This window comes from Apodemus sylvaticus, chromosome 9 (genome assembly GCF_947179515.1).
Source record: "Apodemus sylvaticus chromosome 9, mApoSyl1.1, whole genome shotgun sequence".
In the NCBI taxonomy this organism is placed as follows: Eukaryota; Metazoa; Chordata; class Mammalia; order Rodentia; family Muridae; genus Apodemus; species Apodemus sylvaticus.
The window spans coordinates 14,140,023-14,157,148 of record NC_067480.1 but is presented as its reverse complement, the minus strand read 5'-3'; positions in this window follow the sequence as shown (position 1 = coordinate 14,157,148).

Genomic DNA, 17,126 nt, shown 5'->3' with positions numbered 1-17,126 from the left:
ATCTTTTTTTTAACTTCAGATTTTTCCCCCTTCTGGTTCACCCTGTAACTGGTTCCCATCCCATTTCTCCTTCCCATGTCTTCATGAGAATGTACCTACCCTCCCGCCCTCCACTCTATCAGTTCTCCTCACTCCCTGGGACCTTCAGTCTCTTGAGGGTTAGGTGAACCTAGATCCTGCTGTATATATGTTGGGGGCCGCATATCAGGTAGTGTATGCTGCCTGGTTGCTTGACCAGTGTCTGAGAGATCTTGAGGGTGGAGATTAATTGAGACTGCTGGTCACCAATGAAAAATTTAAGGAGAAAGACAAGAAGATAGACTGGAGGCTCAGTGCTTAAAAGCACTAACTGCTCTTCCAGAGGACCCAGTTCTCAACTGCTTTAACTCCAGCCCCAATTAATCAGATCACCTTTTTTTTTTTTATAATTTCTTTATTTATATTTCAAATGTTACCCCATTTCCCGGTTTTCCCTGGAAATTCCCTATCCCGTTCTCCATCCCCCTGTTTCTTTAAGGGTGTTCCCCCACCCATCTACCCACTCCTGCCTTCCCACTCTGTCATTTTCCTACATTGGGGCACAAAGCTGTCAAAGGACCGAGGGCCTCTTCTCCCATTGTTGCCCCACAAGGCTATCCTCTGCTGTGTATGTGGCTGGAGTCATGGGTCCTTCCATGTGTATACTTTGATTGGTAGTTTAGTCCGTAGGAGGTCTGGAGTGGTCTGGTTGGTTGATATTGTTGTTCTTCCTATGGGGTTACAAACCCCTTCAGTTCTTTCAGTCCTTTTCCTAAGTTGTGCATTAGACACCTTTTGTTCAGTTCAATGGTCAGCTGCAAGCATCCTCCTCTGTATTTGTCAGACTCTGGCAGATCATCTCAGGAGACAACTATGGCATGCTCCTGTCAGCAAGCACTCCTTGGTTCTACAAGAGTGTCTGGGTTTGGTTACTGTATATGGGAATGTATCCCCAGGTAGGGCAGTCTCTGGATGGCCTTTCCTTCCGTCTCTTTTCCATACTTTGTCTCGGTATTTGCTCTCATGAATATTTTGTTCCCCCTTCTAAGAAGGACCAAAGCATACATGCTTTGGTCTTCCTTCTTCTTGAGCTTCATGTTGTCTGTGAATTGTATCTTGGGTACTCCAACTTTGTGGATAATATCAATTAATCAGTGAGTGCATACAATTTCTGTTCTTTTGTGACTTAGTTACGTCACTCAGAATATTTTCTAGTTCCATCCACTAGTGACACTAGTAACATCCATTTCATGAAGTCATTGTTTTTAATAGCTGAGTAGTGTGCAAATGTACTACATTTTCTAAATCTATTCCTCTACTTAAGGACAAATGGGTTCTTTCCAGCTTCCCAATTCATTATATGAAGCCACAATTACATTTATACATAAGCCACACATGACCCAATAAAGAAAGAGATTCTCAGACCATTTTCACTTATGAATATTAATTCAAAATTACTCAATTAAATTCTTGCAAACCAAATCCAAGAACACATCAAAATGATGATCCATCATGATCAATTAAACTTCAACCCAGGGATGCAGGGATGGTTCAACATACAGAAATCCATAAATGTAATCCACTATATAAACAAACTCAACGAAAAAAAGCACATGATCATCTCATGAGATGCTGAGGAATAATTTGACCAAATTCAGTGCCCCTTCATGCTAAAAGTCCTGGAAAGATCAGGAATTCAAGGGCCATGCGTAAACATAGTAAAAGCAATATACAGCAAAACAGTAGCTAACATCAAACAAATGGAGAGAAACTTGAAGCAATTCCATTAAAATCAGGGACTAGACAAGGCTGCCCACTTTCTCTCTACCTATTCAAAATAGTACTGGGAGTCCTAGCCAGAGCAATTAGACAACAAAAGGAGGTAAAAGGGATACAAATTGGAAAGGAAGAAGTCAAAATATCACTATTTGCAGATGATATTATAAGTGACCACAAAAATTCCACCAAGAACCACTAAACATCTTCAGTAAAGTGGCTGGATATAAAATTAGCTCAAACAAATCAATCACATTCCTCTACTCCAAGGATAAACAGGCTGAGAAAGAAATTAGGGAAGTGACACCCTTCACAATACTCACAAATAATATAAAATTCCTTGATATGACTCTAACCAAGCAAGTGAAATATCTGCATGACAAGAACCTCAAATCTCTGAAGAAAGAAATTGAAGAAGATCTCAGAAGATGGAAAGATCTCCCATGCTCATGGATTGGCAGGATTAATATAGTAAAAATGTCCACATTGCCAGATGCAGTCTATAGATTCAATGCAATTCCCATCAAAATTCCAACTCAATTCTCCATAGAGTTAGAGAGAGCAATTTGCAAATTCCTTTGGAATAATAAAAAAGTCTGGATAGGGAAAACTATTCTCAACAATTACAGGGAATCACCATCCCTTACCTCAAGCAGTATTACAGAGTGATTTAGTAAAAAGTATGTGGTATTAATACAGGGACAGGAATGTAGATTAATGATATAGAATTGAAGAAGGAGAAATGAACCCACACACCTATGGTCACTTCATCTTTGACAAAGGAGCTAAAACTATCCAGTGGTAAAAAGACATCATTTTCAACAAATGGTTCTGGTTCAATGGCAGTCAGCATGTAGAAGAATGCACATCAAATCTTTTCTTCTGGTACAAATCTCAAGGCCACATGGATCAAGGCCTTTCACATAAAACCAGATATACTAAAACAAATATAGGAGGAAGTGAGGAAGAGCCTGGAACACATGGTCACAGGGGAAAATTTCCTTAACAGACTACCAATGGCTTATGCTTTAACATCAACAATAGACAAATGGGACCTCATAAAATTGCAAAGCTTCTATAAGTCATTGGACACTGTCAATAGGATAAAATGGCAACCAACAGATTTGGAAAAGATCTTTACCAACCCTACATCTGATAGATTTCTAATATCCAATATATACAAATAATTCAAGAAGATAGACATCATGGAACCAAATAAACCTATTAAAAATAGGATACAGAGCTAAACAAAGAATTCTCAACTGAGAAAACTGGAATGGTTAAGAAGCACCTAAAGAAATGTTCAACATCCTAAACCACCAGGGAAATGAAAATCAAAATAATACTGAGATACCACCTCATACTAGTCAGAATGGCTAAGATAAAATACTCAGGTGACAGAAGATGTTGGCAAGGATGTGGAGAAAGAGGAACACTCTTCCATTGTTGGTGGGAATGTAAGCTGGTAACATCAGACTAACTCTGATGGTTAGTCTGGCAGTTCCTCAGAAAATTGGTAGAGTATTACCAGAGGACCCAGCTACACCACTCCTGGACATACATTCAAATAATGTTCCAACATATACCACATGTCCCACTATGTTCATAGAATCAGTCCACATTTAACTTCTGAATAGTCCATACCCACTTGCATACCCAGTCACATACATAAATCAAAGTAATATTCAGTGGTTAAGAATGCCAACTGCTACATCAATGCAAAAATACTCAATAAAATTCTTGCCAACCGAATCCAAGAACACATCAAAATGATCATCCACCATGATCAAGTAGGCTTTATCCCGGGAATGCAGGGTTAGTTCAATATACGGAAATCCATCAATGCAATCCACTATATAAACAAACTCAAAGAAAAAAACCACATGGTCATTTCATTGGATGCTGAAAAAGCATTTGACAAAATTCAGCATCCTTTCATGCTTAAAGTCTTGGAAAGAACAGGAATTCAAGGCCCATACCTAAATATAGTAAAAGCAATATACAGCAAACCGGTAGCCAGCATCAAACTAAATGGAGAGAAACTTGAAGCAATCCCACAAAAATCAGGGACTAGACAGGGCTGCCCCCTTTCTCCTTATCTTTTCAATATTGTACTTGAGGTACTAGCTCAGGCAATTCGACAACATAAGGAGGTCAAAGGGATACAAATTGGAAAGGAAGAAGTCAAACTATCATTATTTGCAGATGACATGATAGTCTACCTAAGTTACCCAAAAAACTCCACTAGAGAACTCCTACAGCTGATAAACAACTTCAGCAAAGTGGCAGGTTATAAAATCAACTCAAGCAAATCAGTGGCCTTCCTATACTCAAAGGATAAGCAGGCTGAGAAAGAAATTAGGGAAATGACCCCCTTCACAATAGCCACAAACAGTATAAAGTATCTTGGGGTGACTCTTACCAAACATGTGAAAGATCTGTATGACAAGAACGTCAAGACTCTGAAGAAGGAAATGGAAGACCTCAAAAAATGGGAAAACCTCCCATGCTCATGGATCAGTAGAATCAATATAGTTAAAATGGCCATTTTGCCAAAAGCAATATACAGATTCAATGCAATGCCCATCAAAATCCCAACTCAATTCTTCACAAAGTTAGAAAGAGCAATTATCAAATTCATCTGGAATAACAAAAACCCCAGGATAGCTAAAACTATTCTCAGCAACAAAAGAAAGTATGGGGGAATCAGTATCCCTGACCTCAAGCAATACTACAGAGCAATAGTGCTAAAAACTGCATGGTATTGGTACAGTGACAGGCAGGAGGATCAGTGGAACAGGATTGAAGATCCAGAAATGAACCCACACACCTATGGTCACCCGATCCTCGACAAAGAGGCTGAAAACATCCAATGGAAAAAAGATAGCCTTTTCAACGAATGGTGCTGGTTCAACTGGAGGTCAGCATGCAGAAGAATGCGAATTGATCCATCCTTGTCTCCTTGTACTAAGCTCAAATCCAAATGGATCAAGGACCTCCACATAAAGCCAGACACTATGAAGCTGATAGAAAAGAAACTGAGGAAGACCCTTGAGGACATCGGTACAGGGAGAAAGTTTCTGAACAGAACACCAATAGCATATACTCTAAGATCAAGAATTGACAAATGGGACCTCATAAAATTACAAAGTTTCTGTAAGGCAAAGGACACCATCAAGAGGACAAATCGGCAACCAACAAATTGGGAAAAGATCTTCACCAATCCTACATCAGATAGAGGACTAATATCCAGTATATATAAAGAACTCAAGAAGTTAGACTCCAGAAAACCAAACAACCCTATTAAAAAATGGGGTATAGAGTTAAACAAAGAATTTTCACCTGAAGAACTTCAGATGGCAGAGAAACATCTTAAAAAATGCTCAACTTCATTAGTCATTAGGGAAATGCAAATGAAAACAACCCTGAGATTTCACCTTATACCAGTCAGAACCGCTAAGATTAAAAATTCAGGACACAGCAGGTGTTGGAGAGGGTGTGGAGAAAGAGGGACACTCTTCCACTGGTGGTGGGGTTGCAAATTGGTACAACCACTCTGGAAATCAGTCTGGCGGTTCCTCCGAAAACTGGGCACCTCACTTCCAGAAGATCCTGCTATATCACTCCTAGGCATATACCCAGAGGATTCCCCACCATGTAATAAGGATACATGCTCTACTATGTTCATAGCAGCCCTATTTATAATTGCCAGATGCTGGAAAGAACCCAGGTATCCCTCAACAGAAGAGTGGATGCAAAAAATGTGGTATATCTACACAATGGAGTACTATTCAGCCATTAGAAACAATGAATTCATGAAATTCTTAGGCAAATGGATGGAGCTAGAGAACATCATACTAAGTGAGGTAACCCAGACTCAAAAGGTGAATCATGGTATGCACTCACTAATAAGTGGATATTAACCTAGAAAACTGGAATACCCAAAACATAATCCACACATCAAATGATGTACAATAAGAAAGGAGGAGTGGCCCCTGGTTCTGGAAATACTCCGTGAAGCAGTATTCAGCAAAACCAGAACAGGGAAGTGGGAAGGGGTGGGTGGCAGGACAGGGGGAGAGAAGGGGGCTTACGGGACTTTCGGGGAGTGGGGGGCTAGAAAAGGGGAAATCATTTGAAATGTAAATAAAAAATATAGCGAATAAAAAAAAATATTAAAAAAAAAAAGAATGCCAACTGCTCTTCTAAAGGTCGTGATTTCAAGTCCCAGCAACCACATGATGGTTCACAACCATCTGTAATAAGATCTGATGCCCTCTTCTGGGATGTCTGAAGACAGCTACAGCAAGCAAGTGAAGAGGGCTGGAGCTAGAAGAAAAAGAGTCTGAAGACAGCTTCACATTACTTACAAATAGTAAATAAATGAATCTTAAAAAGAGATGCTTTTCAAAGTCAATCGAAAGTAATTTTTAAAAAAATGAAAAGAGATATTTATAGCATAGCAAAAGGAGCAAATAAAAATGTTTGGACATGTTAGAAAATTAAACAAGCCAGAGTTCGAACTAATAGAGTGCTGTGATAATCATAAAGATTGATTTCCTATACATAAAGCAGGAAAGTGATAAAAAGATGTTAGGAGCCAAAGGAGTGGCATGAATCCCTATAAACAAATGTGTTCATCCTCCACACATACTTATTACCAAGCTCACATTCATGGTTATACATGTTTACAAATAATGGAATCCTTCTGTTATATTAGGGAAAATGTTTTCTGAGATCCATCATTCAATACAGTAATGATAGCTGCCAGTTACATATTGCTGGTTTCAACATTGCTCAAAGAATAATAGTTTAGCACTTGTTTATTCTTATAACTATCATGGAAGATACAGGAAAACCTTTAGAAAGTTTTCATAAATTATTTCAAAGTTTTAGAACGTTGTGCCACAGCATAATATAGTAAGCTTAACCAAGATAATCTTGCCTATCAGTTTTCATATCAGATAACTTTTTAAATTATAGACTAAATATGTTTGCCTCAGTGTAGGTAGAAATGAAATGGCTATATCCATTGTAATACACAAAGCTCTCCTGTTAGTTTAGGGAAGAAAAGTTGATGGGGAGATCAACAGTGTGACTCAGAGCATCCCAAACCAAACATGAAGGTCAACTTAGGCTTCAGGAGAGAGTCAATGGATATACAAATATACACAATAAAGGGACAATAGAAGTCTCCAGCTAGAAACACTTACAGAAGCTATCATTGAAAAGAGAGATTTCATATTTAACTTCTTTTGAAAATTATACTTAACCCATAACCTTTATTCAACCAAAGAAACACATCACAAATACTGCCTCATATCCTGAACTTTTGGAATAAATCTTATCTCTAACTGAGAAGAAAAGTGGTTTATATTTTGGGTATTATTTTTTTCTTTTTTCTTTGTTTTTCTTTCTTTCTTTCTTTCTTTTTTTCTTTCTTTCTTTCTTTCTTTTAAGTTTTTACTCCTAGATTTTCAAAACTACTTTCAAAGTGATGAGAAATAAAATTAGCATTCACATTGTTTTGATTGTCTTATCATTGTCAATATTCTACTGCTATAATTCTCAGGGCCAGTCTTTCACTGTGTCTTCTAATTTTTTTTTCAGTTAAAATAAAATCAATTTAATTTTTAAATATAAGCATCATTTGCTTACCTCACTTAATCTGTAAACCATTGTTATATAATATGATGACTACTTATATGTGTGCTCAAAGATGATCAAAACTATGTAATTAGTCAGAAATACTGTGAATATGTTGCACTTAGAGACAAAATAAACTATAGACTAGTTCCTGTACACACAAAACTGAAAAACACAATTATATCAATTCATAATGTTTGCTTAATTTTCAATACTTAAAGTTATTACAAAATGCTGCACATATACTTATTGTTAAAGTAACAATTCAAATACAGAAGATTCAACAAGACAAGTGCAAACAATTCCCTGAAAACAAAAGGAAAAAGTAAAATAATAAGGAAAGAAGAAAGAGGAAAGCAAATCTGGAAAGGATGGAGCCTTATGCCTAGCAAGTACCCTCTCCCCCAGAGCAGGCATTAAGCCTATGCACCTTCAACGTCTAAATGTGTTTTATTCCTTTTGGAAACTGAAGGAGAAATAGAAGAAACTAAAGCATGCTTCTGTTTTGTATGGAGAATAATCCTCTGCGAAGGCCTTAAAGACAGATATTGATTTCGTCCTCACACCAGCCACAGTAGGAAACACTATTTACATTTACTGATGTAACAAAAAAAAAAATCTGTAAAATCCTGAATCCAAATGACTTTCTCAAGGTTAGAAAACTATAAACTACTGAGCTGGGACTGATGCCCAGGTCTTTGATTATCTTCCAATTATGTACAAATATGTCCAAACCTGAACTAAATACTGTGAGGAAGAATGCTCCTAGCTGCACAATTTATATTTATGATTTGATTTGTTTGCAATAACATTGGATAATTATTGAAGAAAAAACATAATAAAGAGGGTGTGTTCCACCACACAAGGATAGGCTTAGTAACATCAACACCATGAGTACAGTCTTTGGGAAGGAACCATTGCTTCCCTAGATAATGACAATCCCAGTTTGTTTAACTGAAACAATGATTACATTGAGATTTTCCAATGGGACCTGCAGAGTATTATCCACTTTGTCACAAAATTAAGGCTGTATTTCAAAATAAAGTTGTAAATTTCTGAAATAAAGTTTGAAGTTGATGAAGTTGCACAGCATTCTGATAAGTGTTAATTCTGTTTCTGTCTCAGTATGTTTCCTATTAATTTTCTATCCCTTTAGTTCCCAGAAGGATAATTTTCTCTATGAACAGATGATGTTTACAAAAAGATCTTATTTTAAAAAGTCACAGATGTAGCCATGTGCAAGCAAAAACACATCACACTGTCATCTTCTGGCAACAGGAAGGCATGGACCATTGTAAAAATTAATTTTAAAAAAGGATAAAATAAAGAAAGTGCAACCAATCCTGATAATGATCAGCTTAGAGTGTGGTGAACAATTTGAATATATATTAATACAGTGATGAGACAATGTGACACACAGAACTCAACTAGTCTGAGAATTAAAAAAAATGTATCACTGGACTTTATGACTCAAAGTGCATTGTCCTAATTTTTTGTATTATAATATTGATTAGTAATGAAAAATCAAGTAAGTATATGTAGGAGAAAATGTTAACAAACAATTGGATTGGGACAAAGTTTAAAATCTGTGTGAAATACAAGTCTATTGTCCTACAATTATGTATTGAAGATGTCTGTTGCAAGGCCTGGTCAGTGACTGAGCTCTTCGATTTGTGCTATGAACTCATGGGGACACTCCATTTTTTTTTAATTGGATATTTTATTTATGTACATTTCAAATAGTATCCTCTGTCTTAGCCAGGGTTTCTATTACTGCATAAACATTATGACCAGAAGCAAGTTGGGAAGGAAAGGGTTTATTCAGCTTATACTTTCCATATTGTTGTTCATCACCAAAAAAGTCAGGACTGGAATTCAAACAGGTCAGGAAGCAGGAGCTGATCCAGAGGCCATGTTCCTTACTGGCTTGCTTCCCCTGGCTTGCTCAGCCTGCTGTCTTATAGAACCCAAGACTACAAGTCCAGAGATGGTACCACCCACAATGGGCCCTCCCCCACTTGATCACAAATTGAGAAAATACCCTACAGCTGGATCTCATGGAGGCACTTCCTCAACAGAAGCTCTTTTCTCGGTGATAAGTCCAGCCTGTGTCAAATTGGCACACAATACCAGCTACTACATCCTCTTTCCTAGTTTTCCATCTGGAAACCCTTGCCCCATCTTCCCTCTCCCTGCTTCTTTGAGGGTGCTCACCCATCCACCCTCATACTCCTGCTTCCCCTTGTGCATTCCCCTACACTGGGGCATAGTGCCTTACCAGGACCAAGGGCCTCCCTTCCCATTGATGTCCTACAAGGCCATCCTCTGCTACATATGTGGCTGGACCCATGGGTTCCACCATTTGTACTCTTTGGTTGATGGTTTAGTCCCTGGAAGCTACGGGGGAAGGTGTCTGATTAGTTGACATTGTTGTTCTTCCTATGGGTTGCAAACCCCTTCAGCTACTTCAGTCCTTTCTCTAACTCCATTGGGGATCCTGGGCTTAGTTCAATGGTTGGCTGGGAGCATCTGCCTCTGTATTTGTCAGGCCCTGGTAGAACTTTTCAGGAGACAGCTATATCAGGCTCCTGTTAGCAAGCACTTCTTGACATCCAAAATAGTGTTTGGGTTTGGTGTCTATATATGGGATAGATCCCCACATGGGGCATCTAAGTGTCTCTGAGTGGCCTTTTCTTCAGTCTCTGTTCCATACTTTGTCCCATTATTTCCCTTGTATTTCCTTTAGATAGGAGCAATTCTGGGTTAAAAATTTGGAGATAAGTGGGTGGCCCCATACCACAACCGGTGGCCTTGCCATAATCTCTGAATATGGTGTCTGAAGGTTCTCCCTCCCCTTTGTTGAGAATTTCATCTAATCTCATCCCAGTTGATTCCTGGGAGCCTCTTACTTTCCTGGCATCTGGGACTTGATGGTCGCTACCCCCAGTTCCCTATCCCCCATTGCTACACACCTCTGTTCAAATTCCAGACCCTCAGTTATATCACTACAATGGAATGAGGAATATTGTACAGAAGAGATATTGGGTACTTATCCTCTGTTTTATGTTGGTTTTGTTATAACCTCATTTTCTATATTTGTAAAATGCCTATGACATAATTGTTATCATTTATTATCATATATTAAATGACACAGTAGCTATGAACTATTTAGAAAAAAGCATAGCACAAATGTCCTATAAATCAAATCATGGGAGCCAGGTCACCAATCGAGCTAGAAATACAGATTACAGAAATCACAGGTAAAATACATTTCTAATAATTGATTTTTATTCTTAAGAGATTCTCTCTATTCTCATTGCTGCCTCTTAAACTTGTCTTGTATTTATCTCTGAGATGATAAAATATATTAATTTGAATGTCAATTTAATGGTTTTTGTATAACTGATATTCATAGTTGTGTGTCATATTTGAGGAGAGAGAAGCTCATTAAATAACTTAGAATAATAACCTTTATTATAATTATGTGACTAAGGCTTGAGCTCTTTGTAAGTGCTAACATATTTAATACTTACTAACTGAACAAAGGGATTAATGATTATCATAGGAATGTACCAAGATTTAGAACTTGATTTTTTAAGGATTGTAAATCCCAGTAGTGGGGATACTGAGACAGGAGGATTGTCTGAGCTTGAGGCCAGCTTGGACAACGTAGAGTTTTCTAGGGCTGCCTATACTAAGGAATGAGACCTTGTCTAAATAAACTTAACAAAAGAAAAAGAAACAAATTTGATGAACCCCAAGCACCAATTTGTGAGTAGACATACATTTCACTGATCAACCTTTTAATTCTGACCTTGAATTCATTTAATCATAGAAATATTTCAGCTCTGTGAAATTTACACGGAGAGTAACTTTGGTCCCTCAATGCTAGCAGCTTGAATTATGCTTATTAGCTTCCTAATTTCCATTACTTATAAAATTATTTAAAGGGGGAGAAAGTAAAAATGATAGGATTATAGATATGTGTACATAGCAGTACCTTTTCCTCATTTTTTCTTTTCATTTTGAGGTTATAATAAAATTACACTATTTTTTTCTTCTCTCCCTCAAAATTCTCTAATATACTCCTGTTTACACTCCTTCAAATTCATGGTCTCTTTTTACATTAATTATTTTCTCATGCATATTTATATGTATACATATATCTTAAATATAAGCTACTGTATATGATGTAGTTCATATGTATTTTTTAGGGCTGGTTTCAATAGAAATTCTCTAAACTGAAATGGGGCTAGAGAGTTGTTGGCACAGCACATAAGAGCCCTTATATCTCTTTCAGAGAATCAAGGTTTGGTTTCCAGCATCAACATGATTGCCTACAAACACTCATACCCTAAGTTCCAGGGAATCTTTTGTTTTCTTTTGGTATCCATAGACACATGAATACACATGAAGAAACAGGCAAACAAATATATACAAATGCATAAAACAAATTGAAATTTTATATTTTATTAGATATTTTCTTTATTTACATTTCAAATGTTATCGCCTATCCTGGCTCCCCTCCAAAAATCCCTAACTCATCCCCATGATTACCAGTCCTCCCATTCCTGCTTCCCTGTTATGGCATTCTCCTATACTGGAGCATCAAGCCTTCTCAGGAGCAAGGGCCTTTCCTCCCTTTGGTGTCCAACAAGGTCATCCTCTGCTATCTATGCAGCTGGAGCCATGGTCTCTCCATGCATACTCTTTGTTTGGTGGTTTAGTCCCTGGGAGCTATGGGGTTGTTGATTTGTTCATTTTGTTGTTCCTCTAATTTTAATTATCAACACTATTACTTAATTAGAACGTTTTTCCTTTCCCCAAATCCTTGTGTCCATTCTCACTGCTCTACTGCAAATTCACACCTTTTTTTTGCACCAATCATTATTATGTGATAATAATAGTGTGCTTATACTAAATATAGCTGGCTCAGAATATACAATTGAGAAGCTTTTCCCTGGAGAAGATCCCCTCTCAGCTTTCCTCAGTTTCCCATATTGCTTTGTGTGATATTTAAAGATCATGGGCTTTGCCCTTTCTCTTTCTACAACTTTCATATTTTATTAAAATAAATTTTTAACATATTTAAGAATTCTCAGAGAGAGAGCTCAGAGTTTAGGAACACTGATTGTTCTCCCAGAGGACATGCATTCAATTCTCAGCAACTACATGGTAGCTCATATGTGTCTTTAATGAAATCTGGTGTCCTCTTCTGGCATGCAGGCATACATGCAAGTAGAACATTACATACATAATAAAAATAAATAAATATTTAAGAAAATAATTCTTAAGTGAGGATAAAACCAGACACACTGAAACTAATAGAAAAGAAACTGGGAAAGACCCTTGAGGACATGGGCACAGGGGAAAAGTTCCTGAACAGAACACCAATAGATTATGCTCTAAGATCAAGAATTGACAAATGGGACCTCATAAAATTACAAAGTTTCTGTCAGGCAAAAGACACTGTATATCGGACAAAACTGCAACCAACAAATTGGGAAAAGATCTTCATCAACCCTACATCCAACAGAGGGCTAATATGCAATATATACAAAGAACTCAAGATGCTAAATCCCAGAAAACCAAATACCCCTATTAAAAATGGGGTACAGATCTAAACAAAGAATTTTCACCTGAAGAACTTCAGATGGCTGAGAAGCACCTTAACAAATGTTCAACATCATTAGTCTTAGAGAAATGCAAATCAAAACAACCCTGAGATTTCACCTCACACCAGTCAGAATGGCTAAGATTAAAAATTCAGGAGACAGCAGGTGTTGGAAAGGATGTGGAGAAAAAAGAACACTCCTCCACTGTTGGTGGGAATGCAAGTTGTTACAACGACTCTGGAAATCAGTCTGGTGGTTCCTCAAAAATCTGGGCATGACACTTCCGGAGGACCCTGCTATACCACTCCTCCTCGGCATATACCCAGAAGATTCCCTGGCATGCAATAAGGACACATGTGCCACCATGTTCAGAGCAGCCTTATTTGTAATAGCCAGAAGCTAGAATGAACCCAGATGTCCCTCAATAGAGGAATGGATACAGAAAATGTGGTATATACTCAGCAATTAAAAACAATGAATTCATGAAATGGTTGGAACTGGAATATATCATCCTAAGTGAGGTAACTCATTCACAACACATGGAATGCAGTCACTGATAAGTGGATATTAGTCCAGAAGCTCTGAATATCCAAAATACAACTCACATATCAAATCATTCCCAAGAAGAAGGAAGGAGAGGGCCCTGGTCCTGAAAAGGCTTGATGCAGCATTGTAGGGGATTACCAGGACAGAGGAGTGGGAGGGGTTTGATTGGGGAATGGGTGGAGGGAAGAGTTCTTATGGGGAGGGGGGAAATGGGAAAAGGAAAATCATTTGGAATGTAAACAAAGAATATAGAAAATAAATAAATAAATATGAAAAATGAGGATACATTCATTCTATTTTTATAAACCTTTAAGTCCAATAATTCTTTTAATAAATTTGCACACTCCAATGTTTGATGCATATATGTTTGGGATTTTGCATGTTCTTGTTCCCTTGAGTAGAATGAAATACTCTTCTTTTTCTTTTCTGATAACTTGTAGTTTAAAGTTCTTTTGTCTGATATTAGGAAAGCAGTATCTTCTTGCTCCTTGATCCCAATTTGGGATGTTTTTCCATCCTATCACTTTTAAGGTGGTGTCTATCATTAAAGCTATTATTTTATTTTTATTTTTGGTAGACTGCAGAAAGATGAACTTTGTTTCTTAATCCATTCAATTAACAGGAGTCTTTTGATGGGAGACTTGAGGCCATTAGTATTTAAAATGATGATTGAAAGGTGTGTGTTGTTTATTGCAGGTTTTTTTTGTTTGTTTTCATAGTTCTGCCATTTGTATGAATTTTCTATATTTTGTTTAAGGAAAGATGGCCTTTTTCAGTTTCATTCTATAGTCCCTTAATTATATTTATACCTCTCCATTTTTCATGTGTGAATGCACATGAGTATCAGAAAAATAAGTTTCTGCAAGGCAAAGGACACCATCAAGAGGACAAATCGGCAACCAACAAATTGGGAAAAGATCTTCACCAATCCTACATCAGATAGAGGGCTAATATCCAATATATATAAAGAACTCAAAAAGTTAGACTCAAGAAAACCGAACAACCCTATTAAAAAATGGGGTACAGAGTTAAACAAAGAATTCTCACCTGAAGAACTTCAGATGGCAGAGAAGCATCTTAAAAAATGCTCAACTTCATTAGTCATTAGGGAAATGCAAATCAAAACAACCCTGAGATTTCATCTTACACCAGTCAGAATGGCCAAGATTAAAAATTCAGGAGACAGCAGGTGCTGGAGAGGGTGTGGAGAAAGAGGAACACTCCTCCACTGCTGGTGGGGTTGCAAATTGGTACAACCACTCTGGAAATCAGTCTGGCAGTTCCTCCGAAAACTGGGCACCTCACTTCCAGAAGATCCTGCTATACCACTCCTGGGCATATACCCAGAAGACTCCCCACCATGTAATAAGGATACATGCTCTACTATGTTCATAGCAGCCCTATTTATAATTGCCAGATGCTGGAAAGAACCCAGGTATCCCTCAACAGAAGAGTGGATGCAAAAAATGTGGTATATCTACACAATGGAGTACTATTCAACCATTAGAAACAATGAATTCATGAAATTCTTAGGCAAATGGATGGAGCTAGAGAACATCATACTAAGTGAGGTAACCCAGAATCAAAAGGTGAATCATGGTATGCACTCACTAATAAGTGGTTATTAACCTAGAAAACTGGAATACCCAAAACATAATCCACACATCAAATGAGGTACAAGAAGAAAGGAGGAGTGGCCCTTGGTTCTGGAAAGACTCAGTGAAACAGTATTCGGCAAAACCAGAACGGGGAAGTGGGAAGGGGTGGGTGGGAGGACAGGGGAAGAGAAGGGGGCTTACGGGACTTTCGGGGAGTGGGGGGGCTAGAAAAGGGGAAATCATTTGAAATGTAAATAAATTATATCGAATAAAAAAATTAAAAAAAAAGAAAAATAACTAATGAGATAAATAAGTAAATAAATAAATAAATAAATTACACTTTAGATAGTATCTCTCACCTTTTATTTTATTCAAGTTAGAGTTTCTTTTTCTTCTTTGCTAATTTATAATTGTCTAATTAGCTACTATTAATTCTAGGTGTTCTCTCATCGCACCAAAGGAGTCCTAGGAATATTGAAACATGCTGATCTATTGATATTTTGTGTGTTCTGGGGATTGTAAATAAGTTCATCCTGCCTGTAAAACAAGTATTTTAAGTCACCGAGACATATCTTCAGCCCTTTGATTTAGTTAAACCATAGATTTTTAAAAAAAAATGCATATCTGTAGATATTTAAGCTACCGTGCCTTTACTAATATATATACATATATATAAATGTAACTAAAGATTATATATGTATGGAGGTGTCATTATAATCTAACAAGATTAAGTCTGTAAAATCGATTAAACTTAATTTGTGCAAAGTTGCAATTACAATCATTTACATTGTAAACGATTTACATGGTAAAAAGAAGGTTTTGAATATTCAGTTGATTTACATTGGTCTTCACATGCCAAAATTTCATATTTTGGATCATCCAAACACTTCTTTTTTAACCTCAGTGATCTGTCAATCCATTTATGTAACTTTGATAATGTCCTTTGATGATGTCTTGTAAATCCATGACAGAATAAAAATTCTGGCACATTAATATATATTTAGATGAGATTTTTACATTGGATTAACAAATCATAATAGGCAATCATACAATAGTTACTTTTCTTTTACTGTGAAGAGACACTATAACCAAGGAAAATTAAGGAAAAAGTTCATATGAGGTTCAGAGCATTAGAGTCCAAAACGGTCATGGTGGGGAGCATAGCAGCAGGTAGACAGGCACGGCACTGAATCAGGAACTGAAAACTTATTGTCCTATACTAACAGAAACTTTAACAATACCCTTTGTATAATACCTAAGCATCCTTATCCTTTTATAATTACCTTCATGACAAAATGTTGAAAATTTTAAGAGAAAATTTTTGTTCTCTCTTTTGTGTCTGGCACTCTATTAATAGTCTTGTTATAAATAAGATTTTTTTTCCTATTTTATGCATTCAGAGACAATAGCCACCAAAGTGAATATATGAGACAATAATCAAATAATATCTCGAAACTAAAGCATATTTTAAAATAAATTATAGCTAAGTTTAAAGGGATGTTAATCCATCATACTAGCTGCTCTGGAGGGGATCATATCCAAAGACCAAGATCTGTGTGAAGTGCCTACATTACAGAAATGCCGCATAAAGTCAGAGAATAAGAAGGAGCCAGAAGATTAGTACAACTTTTCTGAGTTAGTTTGAGGCCAAGCAGAACAATTCAGTGAGAGGCTGAGAGAAGCCAGATTGAGTTAATTAGCTTGGAGAGGAGTTTGAACCAGACTAGCTGAGTTGAACTAGCCAACTAGAGTTCAGAAAGAGTTAGACACCGAGGGCATACCTGTGTGTCCGTTTGTGATTGGGTTACCTCACTTAGGATATTTTCTGGTTCCATCCATTAGCCTAAGAATTTCATGAATTCATTGTTTTTAATAGCAGAGTCATACTCCGTTTTATAAATGTACCACATTTTCTGAATCCATTCCC